The sequence below is a fragment of the Schistocerca americana genome, chromosome 1 (assembly GCF_021461395.2).
Source record: "Schistocerca americana isolate TAMUIC-IGC-003095 chromosome 1, iqSchAmer2.1, whole genome shotgun sequence".
In the NCBI taxonomy this organism is placed as follows: Eukaryota; Metazoa; Arthropoda; class Insecta; order Orthoptera; family Acrididae; genus Schistocerca; species Schistocerca americana.
In genome coordinates this window covers 238,056,252-238,075,828 of record NC_060119.1, presented here as the reverse complement: position 1 = coordinate 238,075,828, position 19,577 = coordinate 238,056,252, and positions in this window count along the sequence as shown.

Genomic DNA, 19,577 nt, shown 5'->3' with positions numbered 1-19,577 from the left:
TTGTTAGAAAGTGAGAGCACATACACATTCACTCAGAGACAACTCACGGACACATGGCCACCATCTCCAGCCTCTGTGTCATCAATCTCTGAGAATCATATCCAAACAAACCACACCTCATACCTCCCTGCCTCTCATCAGCAGCTGCTACATAGCGGCAAATAGTGGTGGCAGCACTGACTGCAAGCTGAGGGGAAAGCAGCGAGAAAGAGAGAGCAAGGAAGCGGTGCACATGCTCAGCTGCATCCAGCCAGTGACGATGCACAACATCTCAGTAAACAAATCATTTTACCTCCTGACACAAAAATGAGATTTTTTTTCGGATTTACCTGACACATTTTAAATTCCCCGATTTACAGAGCTTGTGGCAATACTGGTAATGATGTCAAGGTTACTTGAAACATATCTTATTACTTTTACTTCAACTTCATGCTTATTCATCAATTTGCTACATTTTTGGCACTGTACATATGTTTATTGTATCTCTATAAAAATGTAAACCTGACTCATTCCACATCCTTCTCATTCATTATAATATGGATTCATGGAATTGACAATAGATAAAATAAAATAACTTGTCCTGTCCTCTCCTCATTAAACATATCCTATATTAAGCTGGCACATCCTATATCACTGTGAAATGATGCTTGGAAAAATAAATTATGGATAGCAATACCAAGAAGTTCATTTGGCATGTTTCCTCCTAAGCAGTATATCTCATTGTGTTCATCTGCCGGCCAGAGTGGCCGAGTGGTTCTAGGCGCTACAGTCTGGAACCGCGGACCGCTACGGTCGCAGGTTCGAATCCTGCCTCGTGCATGGATGTGTGTGATGTCTTTCGGTTAGTTAGGTTTAAGTAATTGTAAGTTCTAGGGGACTGATGACCACAGCAGTTAAGTCCCATAGTGCTCAGAGCCATTTGTTCACCTAAAGACAAGAACATTGGCATAACTTGCACATTTTCAGTGCCTGTTGTCTTGACACAACATTTTCCGCTACAGTGCATCTGAAGTGTTCAACAGGAGTAAAAAGTAAGAATATTATGTGAAGTACCTTGAGGGCTGCACATCTTGCAGAGGCTGTTTTAAGAATCTTGGAATACCTTACACTCACTTCCCAGTGAACTTAGCCCTTAATGGCTTTTGTTGCTGTAAATAAAAGTCGGTTTCAGCTGAACAGTGATTTACAGTATAAGAAACAAAAATATTTTTCATGTAGATTGTGGGTAACTGCATTGGGTTCAGATTGGAGTATTGTGCTTTGGTGCAGTTTTTTGCTTATGTATACCCTTGTTCCACATCCATGAATTTTTCCCTAGTTGACAGGATCTCAGGAACATGATGATTGAATTAATCAGTCAGCCAATCGATCAAGTTGCATGATATGCATACTGTACACACCTCCAATATTTTCAATTGTAAGACTTGAAGATTGTCTACCAGTGACTATCAGTTTTGGTTGTACTCTACAAACATAATCTTCTGATAACTCGTTGTTTCCGCATTTCTTCAACTTTCTGTAGATTTTTCTTTTTTGTCAATGTAGATATGACCGTGAGCATTGATGATGTAACATATCATGATTTAAATGAGAAGAGTGTGATCTTTCTGATGGAGATACAAATTTCCAAATGATTGTGTTAGGCTATAAATGTGAATATTTTTGGTTAGCTTTTTCTGTGACTGTTAGTAATATTGATTGAAATTACACATTTACTGTTATTCATGTAAAGCACTTTCAGTTCATTCCACATCCATATTTACTATTTAATTGTCAAAGTTTTATTTGTGGATGCCATGTTCATTTTTATTTAGTATTTACTTATTTATTCATTTCATCCAAGGATCATCTCACAGTGTTATAGGAATTGTCACAGTAATACAATAAAAATGATTGGCTCAAAATATAGTTGTGCACAGAACACTTAAAAGTACTTAATGTCAATTTTTATAAAATTTGGAATGATGTTATTTTTCATGTACTTTCTACTGAAGTGTATGTGCTAGGTCACCATTGCAAGTTTTTGTGAGATCTTTTATATTTGAAAATAGCCTTGATTCCATGACTGAACTTTAACTGTGAACATTTTAGTTTAGGCTTCACTGTGACTTATATTAACATTCTGATTGGTAAAACTAAACTTGTAATTTCAACTGAAGTGACTCTGTTATACTGTTTTTGTAACAAAGACCATTCTATGCAATGTATCTTTTTAGTTGATTTGGATCCATGGTTTTGTTTCGTGAACCTATATTCTTTACATTAGAATGCATTATTGTCTGAGGGTCTGGCTTATTGTGATGCTAGAATGAGGATGTTGTCCCTTTTCTATACATCCATTAACACAATGAACAGCATATGCCCACTGATGTGCATTTTGAAACACCTGTCAGCCTGTGTGCTCAGCCATGTTTAATCGATGTGTCTTACTTCAAGTCAGTGTGTACACCTGTGAGCACATTAGGTATGTTATAAACATACACCAGAGAATTTTGTGGTCCCAATGAACAACAAAACCATATGCAGACTGGGCAGAATTTATATAATGATATTGAGTTTTGAGGATCAAGAATATAAAAGATATGACATTTTGCATAATTATATTTTTTATTTTGTTTTTATGAATGCAACATAGGTTATAAAATGCTCATGAAACAAAACTATAATTTGTGAACTAGGCTAGGTCTCATAACTAATAACATATTATTTATCCAAATGTTTATGACAAAATGAGCGATATTTGCCCTTGTAATAATAAAGAAAATAAGTATCTAAACAAAATTCAGTGAAATTGTGAAATAAAAATTTAACTGGTGCTACATTTTAGCTACTTCCTCAATGAAAAGAAAAGCCACCACAAATGTGAAAGAAACTTCCGCTACAGGTCCATTTAGCGATGTTTTTGGAAACATTCAAGGCACATTGGTAAGCTGCATGTCTCACAGAATGTGTTAATTTTTTTCGCATTTTTGCGAGCATAAGTAGAATTCTGCCACAGGGCCATGCTTTTGTAGCATGAGCTGCACCTTATGCTTACCTGCCCCTCACATTTTTTCAGCAAGTATTCAGGATTGCAGCTGGAAGGTCTTGGCAGGTTTGGATTCCAAGTAGGATACACGAGTGCTTCGACAAAGAGTTTCTTTGAAATAACTGATGCCAATTTTCTTGTTGTTTAATTTATTGTAAAAATGCGTGTCATTTACAACAGATGTAGAAGTCATGAAATGGAAGACACGTCTCTTATACCATTTGACAGCTGATATATGAGGCCATCTGGTCCCGGAGTTTGGTAAAGTCCTTTCTTTAGTTATAGCCAATGACTATAGCAGGATTACTAGTTTCTTTTTATTTTTTTTTTATTTTATTTTTTGGGTAACTTGGACCACTGCATCCTCATGTTTCATACTAAACATTAGCACCTCTCATTTATCTTTCCACTTAACGACTACAGTTTTGTCTTCATTCTGTAAAGTTAGAACATCCCCTTTCTTCAATTTTGCCTTGACCACATCAGGATGATTATTCTTTCAATTTGCATGAAACATTTCTACGAAGTCTGTCTCTCACTGGAATAGCTTTTTAGATAGTGAAACACTAGTGTACAAGTCATCCATATACAGTGTTCTACCACTATCTAAAATCCATCGATTAATTCTGTTACCACCTTCCTGCCAACATACAGGTTGGTCCATTGATCGTGACCAGGCTAAATATCTCAAAAAATAAGCGTCAAGTGAAAAAACTACAAGGAACAAAACTTGTCTAACTTGAAGGGGAGAACCAGGTGGCACTATGGTTGGCCCACTAGATAGCGGTGCCATAGGTCAAATGGATATCAACTGCATTTTTTTAAATAGGAACCCCCATTTTTATTACATATTCATGTAGTACGTACAGAAATATGAATGTTTTAGTTGGACCACTTTTTTGGCTTTGTGATAGATAGCACTGTAATAGTCACAAACATATGGCTCACAATGTTAGATGAACAGTTGGTAACAGGTAGGTTTTTTAAATTAAAATACAGAATGTAGGTACGTTTGAACATTTTATTTCGGTTGTTCCAATGTGATATATGTACCTTTGAGAACTTATCATTCCTGAGAACGCATGCTGTTACAGCATGATTACCTGTAAATACCACATTAACGCAATAAGTGCTCAAAATGATGTCCGTCAAACTCAATGAATTTGGCAATACATGTAACGACATTCCTCTCAACAGCGAGTAGTTCGCCTTCCATAATGTTCGCACATGCATTGACAATGTGCTGACGCATGTTGTCAGGCATTGTCAATGGATCATGATAGCAAATATCCTTCAACTTTCCCCACAGAAGGAAATCCGGGAACGTCAGATCCAGTGAACGTGTGGGCCATGGTATGGTCTTCGACGACCTGTCATGAAATATGCTATTCAGTACCGCTTCAAATGCACGTGAGCTATGTGCCGGACATCCATCATGTAACATCGGTAGAACATTACGTAGGAAATGAGCATACATTACAACATTTAGATTGCCATCAATAAAATGGGGGCCAATTATCCTACCTCCCATAATCCCGCACCATAAATTAAACCGCCAGGGTCGATGATGTTTCACTTGTCGCAGCCATCGCGGATTTTCTGTTGCCCAATAGTGCATATTATGCCAGTTTACGTTACCACTGTTGGTGAATGACGCTTCGTTACTAAATACAACACGTGCAAAAAATCTGTCATCGTCCCATAATTTCTCTTGCACCCAGTGGCATAACTGTACACGATGTTCAAAATTGTCACCATGCAATTCCTGGTGCATAGAAATATAGTACGTGTGCAATCGATGTTGACGTAGCATTCTCAACGCCGACGTTTTTGAGATTCCCGTTTCTCGCGCAATTTGTCTGCTACTGATGAATGGATTAGCCATGACAGCAGCTAAAACACCTACTTGGGCATCATCATTTGTTGCAGGTCGTGGTTGACATTTCACATGTGGCTGAACATTTCCTGTTTCCTTAAATAACGTAACTTTCCGGTGAACGGTCCGGACACTTGGATGATGTCGTCCAGGATACTGAGCAGCAATACATAGCACATGCCCGTTGGGCATTTTGATCACAATAGCCATACATCAACACGATATTGACCTTTTCCGCAATTGGTGAACTGTCCACTTTAACACAGGTAATGTATCACGAAGCAAATACCATCCGCACTGGCGGAATGTTAAGCGATACCACGTACTTACACGTTTGCGACTATTACAGCACCATCTATCACAAAGCGGATAAGGTGGTCCACCTAAAACATTCATATTTCTTTACGTACTACACGAATAGGTAATAAAAAATTGGGGTTCCTATTTTTAAAAAAAACGAAGTTGATATCTGTTCGAGCTGTGGCAGTGCCATCTAGAGGACCAACCATAGCGCCATCTGGTTTCCCCCTTCAAGCTAGACGAGTTTCGTTCTTTGTAGTTGTTTCATTTTATGCTTATTTCGCGAGATATTTGGCCCGGTCACTATCAATGGACCACCCTTTATATACAGGGTGTTTCAGGAGGAATGATAAATATTTTGGGAGGTGGAAGAATATATGATATGCAGTGAAAATGTCATATAACACATGTCCAATTTTTATTGAGTACAGAGATACAGCTGTTAGTATGTAACCCAAACAAACTTAAGGCAAAGGCAAATGAGAACATTCACAGTTGACTTTCAAAAATTCCACCGACAACTTCAATGCACTTTTGACTTTTTTTGATGACACCACATGTAGCTCTTCTGGTGTCATCTTTGTAGTTACTTTTTCTCTGTAGACTTTACCTTTCAACTACACTTACAGGCAAAAAACCACAGGGGTAAGGTCCAGGGACCTTGGTGGTCAAGAAACGTGCCTATATACAGGGTGTTCCATTGATAGTGACCAGGCCAAATATCTCACGAAATAAGCATAAAACGAAAAAACTACAAAGAACAAAACTAGTCTAGCTTGAAGGGGGAAACCAAATGGCACTACGGTTGGCATGCTAGATGGTGCTGCCTTAGATCAAACGGATATCAACTGTGTTTTTTTTAAAAATAGGAACTCCCATTTTTTATTAGATATTTGTGTAGTACGTAAAGAAATATGAATGTTTTACTTGGACCACTTTTTTTGCTTTGTGATAGATGGCGCTGTAATAGTCATAAATGTATAAGTACATGGTATCACTTAACATTCCATTAGTGCGGACGGTATTTGCTTCGTGGTACGTTACCCGTGTTAAAATGGACTGTTTACCAATTGCGGGAAAGGTCAATATCGTGTTGATATATGGCTATTGTGATCAAAATGCCCAAGAGGCATGTGAAATGTATGCTGCTCGGTATCCTGGATGACATCATCCAAGTGTCCGGACCGTTCACCGGATAGTTACATTATTTAAGAAAACAGGAAGTTTTCAGCCACATGTGAAACCTCAACCATGACCTGCAACAAATGATGATGCCCAAGTAGTGTTTTAGCTGCTATTGCGGCTAATCCGCACATCAGTAGCAGGCAAATTGCGTGAGAATCGGGAATCTCAAAAACGTCGGTGTTGAGAATGCTACATCAACATCGATTTCACCCGTACCATATTTCTATGCACCGGGAATTGCATGGTGATGACTTTGAACGTTGCGTACAGTTCTGCCACTGGGCACAAGAGAAAATATGGGATGATAACAAATTTTTTGCACGTATTGTATTAGCTTCCCCCCGTGAACCATGGACCTTGCCGTTGGTGGGGAGGCTTGAATGCCTCAGCAATACTGATAGCCGTACCGTAGGTGCAACCACAACGGAGGGGTATCTGTTGAGAGGCCAGACAAACACGTGGTTCCTGAAGAGGGGCAGCAGCCTTTTCAGTAGTTGCAGGGGCAACAGTCTGGATGATTGACTGATCTGGCCTTGTAACACTAACCAAAATGGCCTTGCTGTGCTGGTACTGCGAATGGCTGAAAGCAAGGGGGGAAACTACAGCCATAATTTTTCCCGAGGGCATGCAGCTTTACTGTATGATTAAATGATGATGGTGTCCTCTTGGGTAAAATATTCCGGGGGTAAAATAGTTCTCCAGTCGGATCTCCGGGCAGGGACTACTCAAGAGGACGTCGTTATCAGGAGAAAGAAAACTGGCGTTCTACGGATCGAAGCGTGGAATGTCAGATCCCTTAATAGGGCAGGTAGGTTAGAAAATTTAAAAAGGGAAATGGATAGGTTAAAGTTAGATATAGTGGGAATTAGTGAAGTTCGGTGGCAGGAGGAACAAGACTTTTGGTCAGGCGAATACAGGATCATAAATACAAAATCAAATACGGGTAATGCAGGAGTAACTTTAAAAATGAATAGGAAAATAGGAGTGCGGGTAAGCTAGTACAAACAGCATAGTGAACGCATTATTGTGGCCGAGATAGACACAAAGCCCACGCCTACTACAATAGTACGAGTTTATATGCCCACTAGCTCTGCAGATAACGAAGAAATTGAAGAAATGTATGGTGAAATCAAAGAAATTATTCAGATAGTGAAGGGAGACGAAAATTTAATAGTGATGTGTGACTGGAATTTGGTAGTAGGAAAAGAGAGAGAGGGAAATGTAGTAGGTGAATATGGATTGGGCTAAGAAATGAAAAAGGAAGCCGCTTGGTAGAATTTTGCACAGAGCACAACTTAATCATAGCTAACACTTGGTTCAAGAATAATGAAAGAAGGCTGTATACATGGAAGAACCCTGGAGATACTGACAGGTTTCAGATAGATTATATAATGGTAAGACAGAGATTTAGGAACCAGGTTTTAAATTGTAAGACATTTCCAGGGGCAGATGTGGACTCTGACTTACAATCTATTGGTTACGAACTGTAGATTAAAACTGAAGATACTGCAAAAAGGTGGGAATTTAAGGACATGGGACCTGGATAAACTGAAAGAAGCAGAGGTTGTACAGAGTTTCAGGGAGAGCATAACGGAACAACTGACAGGAATGGGGGAAAGAAATACAGTAGAAGAAGAATGGGTAGCTTTGAGGGATGAAGTAGTGAAGGCAGCAGAGGATCAAGTAGATAAAAAGACAAGGGCTAGTAGAAATCCTTGGGTAACAGAAGAAATATTGAATTTAATTGATGAAAGGAGAAAGTATAAAAATGCAGTAAATGAAGCAGGCAAAAAGGAATACAAACGTCTCAAAAATGAGATCGACAGGAAGCGGAAATTGGCTAAGCAGGGATGGCTAGAGGACAAATGTAAGGATGTAGAGGCTTATCTCATGAGGGGTAAGATAGATACTGCCGACAGGAAAATTAAAGAGACCTTTGGAGAAAAGACAACCACTTGCATGAATATCAAGAGCTCAGATGGAAACCCAGTTCTAAGCAAAGAAGGGAAAGCAGAAAGGTGGAAGGAATATATAGAGGGTCTATACAGGGGCGATGTTCTTGAGGACAATATTATGGAAATGGAAGAGGAGGTAGATGAAGATGAAATGGGAGATATGATACTGCATGAAGAGTTTGACAGAGCACAGAAAGACCCAAGTCGAAACAAGGCCCTGGGAGTAGACAACATTCCATTAGAAGTACTGACATCCTTTGGAGAGCAAGTCCTGACAAAACTCTACCATCTGGTGAGCAAGATGTATGAGACAGGCGATATTCCCTCAGACTTCAAGAAGAATATAATAATTCCAATCCCAAAGAAAGCAGGTGTTGACAAATGTGAAAATTTCCGAACTATAAGTTTAATAAGTCACAGCTGCAAAATACTAACACGAATTCTTTACAAATGGCAAAACTGGTAGAAGCCGACCTCGGGGAAGATCAGTTTGGATTCCGTAGAAATGTTGGAACACGTGAGGCAATACTGACCCTACGACTTATCTTAGAAGCTAGATTAAGGAAAGGCAAACCTACGTTTCTAGCATTCATAGACTTAGAGAAAGCGTTTGACAATGTTGAGTGGAGTACTCTCTTTCAAATTCTGAAGGTAGCAGGGTAAAATACAGGGAACGAAAGGCTATTTACAATTTGTACAGAAACCAGATGGCAGTTATAAGAGTTGAGGGACATGAAAGGGAAGCAATGGTTGAGAAGGGAGTGAGACAGGGTTGTAGCGTATCCCCAATGTTATTCAATCTTTATATTGAGCAAGCAGTGAAAGAAACAAAAGAAAAATTCAGTGTAGGTATTAAAATCCATGGAGAAGTAATAAAAACTTTGAGGTTAGCCGATGACATTGTAATTCTGTCAGAGACAGCAAAGGACTTGAAAGAGCAGTTGAATGGAATGGACAGTGTCTTGAAAGGAGGATATAAGATGAACATCAACAGAAGCAAAACGAGGATAATGGAATGTAGTCGAATTAAGTCGGGTGATGCTGAGGGAATTAGATTAGGAAATGAGACACTTAAAGTAGTAAAGGAGTTTTGCTATTTGGGGAGCAAAATAACTGATGATGGTCGAAGTAGAGAGGATATAAAATGTAGACTGGCAATGGGAAGGGAAGCGTTTCTGAAGAAGAGAAATTTGTTAACATCAAATATAGATTTAAGTGTCAGGAAGTCATTTCTGAAAGTATTTGTATGGAGTGTGGCCATGTATGGAAGTGAAACATGGACAATAACTAGTTTGGACAAGAATAGAATAGAAGCTTTCGAAGTTTGGTGCTACAGAAGAATGCTGAAGATTAGATGGGTAGATCACATAACTAATGTGGAGGTATTGAATAGGATTGGGGAGAAGAGAATTTTGTGGCACAACTTGACTAGAAGAAGGGATCGGTTGGTAGGACATGTTGTGAGGCATCAAGGGATCACCAAATTAGTATTGGAGGGCAGCGTGGAGGGTCAAAATCATAGAGGGAGACCAAGAGACCAGTACACTAAGCAGATTCAAAAGGATGTAGGTTGCAGTAGGTACTGGGAGATGAAGAAGCTTGCACAGGATAGAGTAGCAAGGAGATCTGCATCAAACCAGTCTCAGGACTGAAGACCACAACAACAACAACATTGTATTTAGTGAAGAAGCATCACACCGTAACAGCATGCATTCTCAGAAATGATAAGTTCTCAAAGGTACATGTATCATATTGGAACAACCAAAATAAAATGTTCAGACGTACCTACGTTCTGTATTTTAATTAATATGTAAACTGGTATAATATGCACTTTTGGGCAACAGAAAATCTACGCTGACTGCGACAAGTGGAACAACATCGCCCTTGGTGGTTTAATGTATGGTGTGGCATTATGGGAGGAAGGATAATTGGCCCCCATTTTATCAATGGCAACCTAATGGTGCAATGTATGCTGATTTGCTACGTAATGTTCTACCGATGTTACTACAAGATGACAGAATGGCGATGTACTTCCAACATGATGGATGTCCGACACATAGCTTGTGTGCGGTTGAAGCGATATTGAATAGCGTATTTCATGACAGGTCGTCGAAGCACCATACCATGGCCCGCACGTTCACCAGATCTGATGTTCTCGGATTTCCTTCTGTGGGGAAAGTTGAAGGATATTTGCTACTGTGATCCACTGGCAATGCCTGACAACATGCGTCAGTGCATTGTCAATGCATGAGCGAACATTTCGGAAGGCGAACTACTCACTGTTGAGAGGAGTGTCGTTACACGTATTGCCACGCCGTAACAGCATGCATTCTCAGAAATGATAAGTTCTCAAAGGTACATGTATCATATTGGAACAACCAAAATAAAATGTTCAGACGTACCTATGTTCTGTATTTTAATTTTAAAAATCTACCTGTTGCCAACTGTTCATCTAACATTGTGAGGCATATGTTTGTGACTATTACAGTGCCATCTATCACAAAGCGAAAAAAGTGGTCCAACTAAAACATTCATATTTCTTTACGTGCTACACGAATATGTAAAAAAAATGGGGGTTCCTCTTTTTAAAAAAGCATTTGATATGCTTTTGACCTATGGCAGCGCCATCTAGTGGGCTAACCATAGCGCCATCTGGTTTCCCCCTTCAAGGTAGACAAGTTTCTTTCTTTGTAGTTTTTTCATTTGACGCTTAGTTTGTGAGATATTTGGTCCAGTCACGATCAATAGACCACCCTGTATATACCAATCCATCTTCAAGCAAATGTTAGGTTCAGATGATGTGTCACCTGATGACTAAAATGTGCATCATGCTGGATGAGCATATGCATTCTTGTAGCCAGACCAATCCCTTCCAATAAAGCTGGAAGCTCATTTTCAAGAAAGTGTAGGTAATGAGGTCCTGTAAGATGATGCGGTAACACAGATGCTTGTCTATCAATCCACACCACAATTTACAGAGAAGCATTCTTGAAAATGTGTCTCCACAATGGTAGATGCCATCATGAGTCAAAGTAGCTTCATCAGTGAAGAGCAAAACTGGAGTTACCTGGCGATTTTCAAGTATTCAATGACAAAATTCCAATTGTCTATTTTCATTCCTGCTGTAAATAATACAGATAGAACCTGTGCATACTTAATGTCCACCATATTCTTGTATGTGGAACACCAATATCTGCAAAAAGTCTACATGTGCTCGTTGAAGGACTTTGTTCTACTGACTGAATAATTTCTTCTACTTCATCCATAGTCTGTTCATTTACACCTTCAGATGCAATATGATTGCTGGGCACTGTACCAGTGTCATGCAGTGTATTGAAAATCGGAGTAAATACTCTTGAATCTGGTAGTCTGCAGTAGGAAATCATATACCGTATTCTCTACAAGCAGCAGCAGTGTTTCCAGCACAAAACTCACACACAAGTACCATATAGGCATACTCAGCATTTGTACATATGTGCGGCATGTTTATACGCTACAATACTGTGGACTTGGCCAACAAATCACACTGGAAACTTCAATGTAAACTAAAGCACAACTTCGCAACATGAACATCAGCACTCTATTGCTGACATTTGATAAATATGACCATAGAAACCAGTATCCAAAACACAAAATGAAAAGGCACTGAACTGAGGTGTTTCTCTGTATTCAATAAAAATTGGACACATGTTATATGGCATTTTTATTGCAATTCTTCTATACTACCACACCCTAAAATATTTACCACTCCTCCTGAAACACTCTGTTTTGTCTGTTCTTTCTTTGCGAGAGTAGACTTTGACCTCCACTAACACAAAGCTTGAGTACCTTAAACCCACATTTATAGCTTTCGGCCATTAAGGCCTTTGTCAACACACACACACACACACACACACACACACACACACACACACACACACACACACACACACACACACACACAAATGCAACTCGCACACATGACTGCAGTCTCAGGCAACTGAGACCACACTGCGAGCAATAGCACCAGAGCATGATGGGAGTCATGATTGGGTGAGGGTAAGGAAGAGGCTGGGGCGGGGAGGGGGAGGGATAGTATGGTGGGGTGGTAGACAGTGAAGTGCCTTAGATGGAGGGCAGGGGAGAGGTGGGGTGAGGGAGAGGGGAAGTAGTGCAAAATGGGAGAAATAAAAATACTGGGTGTGGTGATGAAATAATGGCTGTGTAGTGCTGAAATGGGAACACGGAGGGGGCTGGATGGGTGAGGACAGTGACTAATGAAGGTTGAGGCCATGAGGGATACGGGAATGTAGGATGTGTTGCAGGGAAAGTTCCCACTTGCGCAATTCAGAAAAGCTGGTGTTGGTGGGAAGGATCCATATGGCACAGGCTGTGAGGCAGTCATTGCAATGAAGGATACCATGTTTGGCAGCGTGTTCAGCAACAGGTTGGTCCACTTGTTTCTTATACCTACATAGAATGCACCGCATGGTTGCAGCTTAGCTTGTAAATAAAATGACTGGTTTCACAGTTAGCCCTGCCTTTGATGGGATAGGTGATGTTAGTGACCGGACTGGAGTAGGCGGTGGTAGGAGAATGTGTGGGACAGATCTTGCATCTAGGTCTATTACAGGGGTATGAGCCATGAGGTAAGGGATTGGGAGCAGGGGTTGTGTAAGTATGGACAAGTGTATTGTGTAGGTTCGGTGGACGTTGGAATGCCACTGTAGGAGGTGTGGGAAGGATAGTGGGCAGAACATTTCTCATTTCAGGGCAGAATGAGAGGTAATCAAAACCCTGGTGGAGAATGTAATTCATTTGCTCCAATCCTGGATGGTACTGAGTTACAAGGGAAATGCTCCTCTGTGGCTGGTCAGTGGGATTTTGGGAGGTGGTGGGAGACTGGAAAGATAAGACAAAGGAGATTTGCTTTTCTACAAGGTTGGGAGGATAATTACGGTCAGTGAAGGCCTCAGTAGGACCCTCGGTATATTTCTAGAGGGTCTGTTACTTGTCACTGCAGATGTGACAACCACGGGTGGCAAGGCTGTATGGTAGGGACTTCTTTGTATGGAATGGGTGGCAGCTGTCAAAGTGGAGGTATTTCTGGTGGTTAGTAGGTTTGATATGGATGGAGGTACTGACGTAGCCATCTTTGAGGTGGAGGTCAACATCAAGAAAAGTGGCTTGTTGGGTTGAGTAGGACCAGGTGAAGCGAAGTGAGACAGAAGTTGTTGAGGTTCTGGAGGAATGTGGATAGGGTGTGCAAACCTTTGATCCATTCATGTGGCCAGGATGTTCCTCAGAACATACAAAAATTGAGAGATTTTGAAGAGTCTGTCTTCTGTATCTCTTTCTTGCTCATTACTTGATGTCATCAATAAATCTGAAACAGGTGAGGGGTTTAGGATTCTGGTTTTTTAGGAAGGATTCCTCTTTTTGTTGTGCCTATCTGCGACTCAGCGTCTCTGCTATATGGTGAGTGACAACTTTCCTTCTCTAATATTGTTACATTCCATCCTGGATTTTCTGTTGTTTGATTAATCCCACATTTATGTCTTTTGTTAGGGATGTATTGTCAAATACATCCACAAAATGGTACGTTGCTTTTGTCTATACAAATTACTTCTTCTGGAGTGTAGGATTCCTTGAATTTCTTCTTCAGAACATCCAAAAATTGAGAGATTTTGAAGAGCCTGTCTTCTATGTCTCTTTCTTGCTCATTGTTTGATAAATGCACTGTTGAAATTAATAACTCAAATCTGTTATACTTCATTATTTTTGAAATCCCATTTTCATGCATTCTTTCTGTAGATAAGTAATGCTTCAATTTGAGAAACTGCATAAATTGCATCCACAGAATAATCGCCAAAACTTTTGCAATTCATCAGTATTGGTGTCAAACCATTTTGATAGCCTTTTATTTGGAGGTCTGTTTGCAGTAATGTTTCACACAGCAAACTTATTGGTCTCTTCAGCTAATAGTGATATTATACTATCATTTGTGAATTGTTCAGCTTAAGAGATATGAGGTAGTCCTTGAAGTTTTTGGACTACATCTGGATGAACACCAATGTTTGGAGAGGTAAGAGTAAAATTAATTCTGTCCCCCCGCTACTAGTCTACATTTGTTCCAGTTTGAAAGATTCACAAGAGGAACATCATCATTATGCTCAAAATTGATTGATCCTGAATTATGTTCATCATCATCATGATCACCACCACCACCATCATCCTCATCCTCCTCCTCAAAACTCAAACTGGAACATTTATCAGGTAAAACATTTGGGTCTTCAGTGGTGTCACCAGAAAAGCCTGTGGCATCATTTTCGAAAGATAAGCCAGCATTTCAGGAATTTATGCATCTCAGAGACCTCTGCTAGCTACACTACTGGTCATTAAAACTGCTCTTCCATGAAGATGACATGCTACAGACATGAAATTTCGCTGACAGGAAGAAGATGCTGTGATATACAAATGATTAGCTTTTCAGAGCATTCACACAAGGTTGGCACTGGTGGCGACACCTACAACGTGCTGACATGAGGAAAGTTTACAACCAATTTCTCATACACAAACAGCAGTTGACCGGCATTGCCTGGTGAAAAGTTGTTGTGATGCCTCTTGTAAGGAGGAGAAATGCGTACCATCACGTTTCCGACTTTGATAAAGGTCAGATTGTAGCCTATCGCGATTGCGGCTTATCGTATCGCGACATTACTGCTCGCGTTGGTTGAGATCCAATGACTGTTAGCAGAATATGGAATCGGTGGGTTCAGGAGGGTAATACGGAACGCCGTGCTGGATCCCAATGGCCTCATATCATTAGCAGTCGAGATGGCAGGCATCTTATCCGCATGGCTGTACTGGATCGTGCAACCACGTCTCCCGGAGTCAACAGATGGGGACGTTTGCAAGACAACAACCATCTGCACAAACAGTTCGACGACGTTTGCAGCAGCATGGACTATCAGCTCGGAGACCATGGCTGTGGTTACCCTGATGCTGCATCACAGACAAGAGCGCCTGCGATGGTGTACTCATCGATGAACCTGGTTGCATGAATGGCAAAATGTCATTTTTTTGGATGAATCCAGGTTCTGTTTACAGCATCATGATGGTCGAATCCGTGTTTGGCGACATCGCGATGAACACACATTGGAAGCATGTATTCATCATCGCCATACTGGCGTATCACCCGGTGTGATGGTATGGGGTGCCATTGGTTATACGTCTCGGTCACCTCTTGGTCGCATTGATGACTCTTTGAAGAGTGGACGTTACATTTCAGATGTGTTACAACCCGTGGTTCTACCCTTCATTCGATACCTGCAAAACCCTACATTTCAGCAGGATAATGCACGACCGCATGTTGCAGGTCCTGTATGAGCCTTTCTGGATACAGAAAATGTTCGACTGGTGCCCTGGCCAGCACATTCTCCAGATCTCTCACCAATTGGAAACGTATGGTCAATGGTGGCCGAGCAACTGACTTGTCACAATATGCCAGTCACTACTCTTGATGAACTGTGGTATCGTGTTGAAGCTGCATGGGCAGCTGTACCTGTACACGTCATCCAAGCTCTGTTTGACTCAATGCCAAGGCATATCAAAGCCATTATTACGGCCAGAGGTGGTTGCTCTGGGTACTGATTTCTCAGGATCCATGCACCCAAATTGCATGAAAATGTAATCAAATGTCAGTTCTAGTATAATATATTTGTCTAATGAATACCCGTTTATCATTTGCATTTCTTATTGGTGTAGCAATTTTAATGGCTAGTAGTGTATTTTAGTTCAAAATCTGAAATTAAATAAATGTGTTAAACTAAAAAACAAAATGCCCACATGTGGGCATTTGGTTCAACAATGAGAAATTACTTCCATGGACCATGTAACCACAGGTGGACATGTAAACAACTACATAAAAAATATAAAGTAACAAGGTCAGAACAACAATGGATATCACATAGGATAGAAAATAATCAGTGCAAATTAAAAAAAAAGTACAATAAAATGTATGCATCAACCTTAGGAGTTATGTTGTGTGCAGTTTATAGTGAAGATCTAAATATAATCTCCTCTCCAGGGAAGACAGGATCTCTCACTATTTGTCAACCTCATTGTGAGTGGTAAGTCAGTGGAGGCTCTTGTAGGCAAAGTTTGTGACTGAACTAAGGATTTCTTGGTAGGGAGGAGGCAGCTTGTTATCTTGGTTTTAGAGTCATTCACAGATGTAGAAGTAACTACGGTTGTGCCCCATGGAAGTGTGTTGGGACCCTCGCTGTTCTTGTCATATATTAATAACCTTGCAGACAGCATTAATAGCAATCTCAGACTTTTCCCAGATGATGCAATTATCTATAATGAAGTACTGCCTGAAAGAAGCTACACAAATATTCAGTCAGATCTTGATAAGATTTCAAAGTGGTGCACAGATTGGCAACTTGGTTTAAATGTTCAAAAATGTAAAACTGTGCACATCATAAAATGAAAAAAACAGTATATAATGACCATAATACCAATTAGTCAACTGATAAAAATACCTCGTGTAATAATTTGTGAGGATATGAAATGGAAAAATCAAATAGGCTCAGTCATAAGTGAAGCATGTGGCACACTTCGGTTTATTGGTAAAATGCTAGGGAAATCCAGTCAGTCAACAAAAGAGACTGCTTACAGAATACTCATGTGACCAATCTTAGAATATTGCACAAGTATGTGGGAGCTGCACCAGATAGCTTAAATGGGGGACATCAAATGTACACAAAGGAGGCAGCACAAATGGGCACAGGTTTTTTTGACCCATGGGAGAGCAGCACAGGGTACTTAGTATGTTTCAAGATACAACTTTAAGTAATGAAACCAGGAATATTGTACAACTCGTTATGTATCACTCCCACAGGGACAGGGCCGGCCTTAGGCATGTGCAAGTGGTGCAACTGCTCAGAGCCCCACACTTCTGGGGGTCCCGTGCAAAACATTAGAATGTAATTTGAAAACTATCACCCGCAATTTTTTTATTACAAACAAATTGAAAAAATTAAGTTGGATCATTTCTGAAACTACATTTAATGTACTGTAATTCAGTTATATAACTGTTGGAACACAACTATGGCCACTGGAGTAAGTCTCAGAAAATTATGCCTGCATTGTAATCAAGGGAAACACGGGCTATGATACTGATGTGCTATAGAAAAATCTATGGTCACCACATGACTACTGCTCATGCGTAAATTAAGAGGTATGCAATTCATTGTTTCTCCCCTTTCTACTCATTGTTGTTACTAACAATCAAGCATTACGTTCTTCTGTTAGTAGGTGTTTCCCACAGAATGACTTGTTCATTTCATCAGTTGAAATGTATGGTACTTCTCCATTCCATGCCATTTCACATGTTTGTGCATTCTGTGTGAAGAAACAGTATGTCAGTGATGAAATGTAGAATTCTTTTGACTGTGAGAAGATGTATAACCTGTGTTGGAGGAGAGTCGGAAGGGGGGGGGGGATGCGGGAGAGCCCCGCGTGGAAGTTTTGCACATGGCCCCGCACCAGCTAAGGCCGGCCCTGCATAGGGATCATGAGGACAAGACTACATTAATTACCATGTACATGGAGAGGGCTTAACAATAATTCTTTCCGCACTCCCTATGTAAATGGAACATATAACTGTGGTAGAAAGATAAGTATACTCTATCACACACTTCTCAGTTGGTACCAGTGTATGTAGATTGCTGAGGCGCAGTTTCCCAGAGAAACGGAGTCAGTACACTGAATTTTGCCTGTTGATCAGTTTGCTGTGTCTGACGTTAAGAGAAAGCAAATGCAAAACATAGGCCCATCTTTGAAACTGGATTACAACATGAACTTTGCAGAGACTCAAACTTGTTCATCAAAATTATTTTATGATGACAAATTGCAGATTCAACACTGGACCTCAGACCACAATGACTATTTCAGTTTCATTTGTTCAGGAGACAAGTTTGCAACATTTTGCTGAAATTACAGGACAGCAATGTGACGCATCCAAATTATCAATAGTAGACTTTGGAAGATCTTGACTTGCTGATCAAAAAAAGAAAAAAAAGATCAGCTCCAAAAATGAAATTTGATTAAATTTTTTTACAGGTGGGTTACCTTTTCCTATGAAAGGCACTTAAAGAAATAGTAAAATTACCAAATAACTATTAAGTTTCATATTTAATTCAAGTTATACAGAATTTGTGTACACGTTTACTACTGTTTCCCAACTAATAGTGTGACCTTGGAACATGACGCTCCAATATAACAATTTCCATAAGAAACTGTATTGAGTAATTGCAGATCTGCAGGGAAAAAAACAGTCATGGAAACTCGATCTTTGTGGAGAAAATAGTGCTCATTCAAAGTATGGTTAACATGCTTATGGATCAGGGATCTGTTTTGAGATAGAAGGGTTTAAAAACACTTATATTAACAGCAAATTTTTTCTTCCATACATGTCAAACTCAAGAGTCATAAAACTTCCGCTAAACAAGCTACTGGACAAAAACTTCACAAATGAGGGGCTTCTAAACCAACTACGTAAAGACATCAAGCTACTTAAACTGGGAGAAATTTTGTCCTGACAACATTCATCGACAACTGTAAGAGCCACTTGAAGCAAAAATATGGAATCAAATGACAAAACTTATAGAATGTGCACAATGCAAATTACCAACCATCTTGCCAAGTTTTACCATGTTGCTACGATTATTCACTGAAATGTATCACTTCAAATTTGGCTATAATTTTTGAAACATCTTTACATTTTGTCAGTTTTCACTTAGGAGTCTCTACTCCTAAACTATTAAATGTTTGAGCTAGAAATCTGTATATATTCCTTTGATTGTTCAGCAAACCTGCACACAAATATTTGAACAAAATCTGAGCTAGCTGGATAGAGAACATCTCTGAAACATGACCACTTTAGATTAAATCAACCAAATAAAAACGGGAGCTGATTACATAAGAGAAGGAGCTGCGGGTTTTTCTTTTTCTTTTCTTTTTTTTCAAATTAGCAGTTCTTTTCTTAAGTATATACAAATAAAGTAATCTAGAAGTAAATCTCATAATTATCTGTAGCTAGCAGTGGCTGCTTCTGGCTGTTAATGAAGATTCCCCTTCATGATGGGATTTCTGGAACGTAATATTTGAACAAATGATTTATGAAAGTGCTACACAGGTAGTTGACTATGTGGGGTGCACACAGTCCCTCCCCACCCACCCCCCACCC